The sequence below is a fragment of the Quercus lobata genome, chromosome 4 (genome assembly GCF_001633185.2).
Source record: "Quercus lobata isolate SW786 chromosome 4, ValleyOak3.0 Primary Assembly, whole genome shotgun sequence".
In the NCBI taxonomy this organism is placed as follows: Eukaryota; Viridiplantae; Streptophyta; class Magnoliopsida; order Fagales; family Fagaceae; genus Quercus; species Quercus lobata.
The window spans coordinates 28,370,424-28,374,857 of record NC_044907.1 but is presented as its reverse complement, the minus strand read 5'-3'; the positions used below and the strand labels follow the sequence as shown (position 1 = coordinate 28,374,857).

The 4,434-nt window shown below is 32.2% G+C and overlaps 1 long non-coding RNA gene across 1 annotated transcript; it reads right to left on the bottom strand.

Moving 5' to 3' along the window:
* Positions 1-792: 792 nt before the first annotated feature.
* Positions 793-4,138, bottom strand: LOC115983346. The gene is made up of 4 exons (XR_004090026.1): positions 3,912-4,138; positions 3,321-3,384; positions 2,183-2,237; positions 793-971 (listed from the first exon to the last, which is right to left on the bottom strand). It is a non-coding gene; the product is annotated as an uncharacterized LOC115983346 (long non-coding RNA).
* Between the last annotated feature and the right edge of the window lie 296 nt (positions 4,139-4,434).

Genomic DNA, 4,434 nt, shown 5'->3' with positions numbered 1-4,434 from the left:
AAAAACAAAGAAGAGTTTTTAAGTGTTGTACTTATCAAAAAGAGAAACAGAAGTTACAAAGCACTTCCCAAAAAAAAAAAAAAAACAGAGAACAACTCAATACTCACTTAAGAAGACGATGCAAAGAAGAACACGAAGAAGTAAAGATACGATTTCAGTCCACCGGTGACTCCAGTCCACCAGTATTTTCGGTTTAAGTTTTTTTTTTTTTTTTCCTTACCGGCCGATTTCCTTTTTCCGGCCGAAACACACCGATCACTACAACAAATGTGGACTATGGTGATGAAACATTTCGTCACAATACGTCCTTATTTCGTCACCGAATACATATGGTGACGAAATGGTGACGAAACAGCATTCGTCACCTAAGCTCCGTCACAGAATGTATTGGTGACGAAAATGTTTCGTCACCAATAAAAAAATGATAGGTGATGAAATTTTTTCGTCACCAATAAAAAATGATAGGTGACGAAAATTTTTCATCACCTAATATTTTCGTCACTAAACCTTATTTTCAAGTGACGGAATATTTCGTCACCAAATGTATTTTTTTTTCCAATTTCAATAGATTAGGTGACGAATTTTTGCGTCACCAGATTTTTTTTTTTTTTTTCAATAGATTAGGTTTCGTCACCAATTTCTACTTATAGTCAGATATGGCGACGAAAATTATCGTCACCAATTTTTTTTTTATTAATATTCTTTACATTTACTTTCCATTACTTTAACCTGTTCACTTCTAACCAAATCCATAAATAAATAAAAAATAAAATAAAAAGACATCCATTCATTTCTAACCAAATCCATAAATAAATAAATAAATCCATACAATCTCAAAATGCAATAAAGATGTTCACAAAGTAATTACAACCATTTATATACAAATGATGTCTTAGCTTCCAAACTTTATAGAAAATTATTTGAGTTCAAATAGTCCCACAAAAGCTATCTTTTTGCCACCAATCCCATATCTGCACAAGTAAAAAAGGAAAATACATCAATAACAAACTAGATTGCAAACCTATATCCCTGGTAAGATGTAATACCATATATATATATATATATATATATTATTAGTAAGACAATGCAAAAAATGTCCACAAAAAACCCAATAACTAACTAGACAAAATAATCATAATACAACATCACTATCAAAGAAAGAAGACCCACAACACTCTCATCAAATAAAAACCAAACCCCCATTACAAACCATGGAGAATCATAAAGAATGCAGAAAAATCCCAATTTAAAACAAAACAAATAAAGTGAAATCCAAAACAAAAACCCAACCACCACAACGAATAAAAAATCCAGCCAACACTATTAAAAAAAAAAACTAGCCACCACCATTTACAAAAACCCAGCCATCACAATAAACAAAAAACTCAGCCGCCGCCATCAACACAAAAACCCAGCCACTACCATAAACAAAAAAGCCAACCACCACCATTAAACAAAAAGCACAGCCACCACCATTAATACAAAAACCCAACCACTACCATAAACAAAAACCCACCACCACCATTAAACAAAAAACACAGCCACCACCATTAACACAAAAACTCAGCCACTACCATAAACAAAAAACCCAACCATCACAATAAACAAAAAACCCACCACCAACATTAAACAAAAAACTCAGTCATCACAATAAACAAAAAACCCACCGCCAACATTAAACAAAAAACTCAGCCACTACCATAAACAAAAAACCCACCACCACCATTAAACAAAAAAACACAGTCACCACCATTTACACAAAAACACAGCCACTACCATAAAAATAAAAAAAAATAAAAATAAAAAAAACCTCAGCCATCACAATAAAATTGGTGTGTGCTTTTGTTTCTATTTCCCTTTTAATTTCAGTGAGTTATGGTTCCTAACTAGAATTGACCATGTTGATGTAATTGAAAACAATATTGCAGGGAGTGTATCTACATATCAAGTTACAGTTTATGTGCACAACAAATGTCCCTTTCCTATATGGCCTGCAACAGCACCAAATATTGGCTATCCAAAACCCAAAACACAAAACATTTCAAGCATAAGAACAAACAAGCAAACCACATATAGGTAGTAGCTAAGCCAAGAAAATGTGTGGATAAACAAGCATATATGAGAAAACCCAAATCACAGACAAGATGAACTGAGCAACAAATCATATATTGGCAGAACTCACGTGTTTTTAATGGCCACAACTTCTTCCAATTGCTTCCCCTTGACCCACTTAGAAGCTGAAAATTATGATAGAGAGCAATTAGAACAATCTCTTGCAATAACAAAGGCCACAATGCCATGAAAAAAGGACAATAAGCTAAAGCAGAACACAAACGGCAACTTCCAAAAACTTGACAAATCAGTTAAAGAGACAAATATTTAAAAGCAATTTCTAACTCTAGACCAAGTTTCAGACATTTTCTATGGCCACTTATCTTAAGTAAAACGGAAGTGTGGAAGTATTTAAGGGGCAATCTCAGTGTGAGACCTTGATGATGCAGTTATATAAAATGGTAAAGATTTTGGCATTCTACTACGAGGGCAACTGTGGTTGTTGAACAAAGAAGCCAAACATGTTGCCCCTAAAAGCTAAATAATTTTAAAACACAAATATATATATATATATATATATATATATATATATATGGTAGCCCACATCAGTACAAGGTGCTCCTCAGCATCTTTAGACAAACAATATCCTTTATACACACCTATGAAAGGATTCGACACCTATAAAGGAAGAGAAACTTTATTTCTGTCTGTTTTTAGTTTTTTATGAATGAATTTGTTAATAATACAATATAGCTCGAAGTTCAATAAGTTTTATTAAAGACATAAATTGAGAGAGATTACATTACATTCTAACACAAAGGCATGCTTGAACTTGAATGCATAAAGAGAAATAGATGGACTCTAAAACCATCCAATGCAAATTCACCCCAATTCAACCCCTTTGGACAAGAAACCTAGGTTACACACTGCCAATTGAACAATGTAACAAACACATGCAAGAAAGCCTCAGTCTTAAAAACACAATGCCGACAAAATTTAATAAATAAAAAAAAAAAAAAAACAATTCTATTTCACTTTCCTAATAAATTTTAGGGAATCCATAGAAACACACTAAATCTATCCAAATAAAAAAGACCCATAAGAGAAAATCCAACTGGGTATGTAAAAACTTGACTAAAAGATTAGACAAACCCACAAAGGAATTAACTTTTACATGTAAGTTTCATACAAAGACAAAGTCAAAAACTTTAATTTGTGTTATTTTTTCTTGCGCATAACCATGAAACAAAAGGGAAAGACTCTATTACCTTCTCCAATCCCAAAATTTATGTCCTAAAACCAACACCTCCTGAAATCAATATCATGCTAATCCTGAAAGAAGAAAAAAGAGTGATGAGAGAGAGAAGAGTGATGAGAGAGAGAGGATCGATGACAACGATGAGAGAGAGCTTACCGGTCTTTTTGGGAGGTAGAGAGGCGTGGGTCTGTATGTGGGAGGAGAAAGAGAGAGTAACAGTGTTTTGTTTGCACAAATAAAAAATAATGTAAAAAAAAAAAGGAAATCAAAAAAATTTAGAACGCGCCTGAAAATTGGGCACCGCGCAAAAAGAAATTAAAAAAAATTTAAGATGTCATGTTTACAATATTTTTACAATATTTTCACAATAAATCATAATATAAAGATTATTTTTTTCTCTAACAATAACAACTAATAACAACCTACCACTTAATTATAAAAATATTGTGAAAATATACAAAACAAAACAATGACAACCACACCCCTTTTTTTTATATATAGTTTTTAATCTAGAATCAATGAGAACCACACACATTTGATAGAGATTAGAGATTAGAGAGAATGAAGTAATATAGTAATGGAAAGTAGAGAGCAAACTTACGCTGGCATTAGATTTTCTGAAATAGAAGTTGAATCATGCATTTTCGAAGAGCTATTTTGTAGGCATTCTTGGAGCTAACCAAAATGAAGAAAGAGACGAAAAAGGAGAAAAATATCAGACTATTAGAAAGACAAGAAGAAAGAAGATAGAGAGCTAAAGAGATCATTTTGAATTGACGGTGAGAATGAAGTTTTGTATGTGAGAATTTTGGGATTTGTTAATTGATAAGACTAGAGAGTACAATTTATATTAAAAAAACCAAAAAAAAAAAAAACTAAAGAGAATAAAAGGCAAGACAAGGGAACACATGAGATAAGAATGAGGAGAAAAAGTTTTGGGGAGTGGGGCCGAATGAAAAGTGAAAACAAGTAAAAAGGAAGTTAAAAAAAAAATTATGTTAGGAACACAATATTTTGTACAATTTTATATCATAATTTGTCAAATTGTGAGTTATGATTAGTAAAGTTATGTCAGTGGGTCATGTAGGGACATGACACATCCTTACTAATCATAACTCGCCATA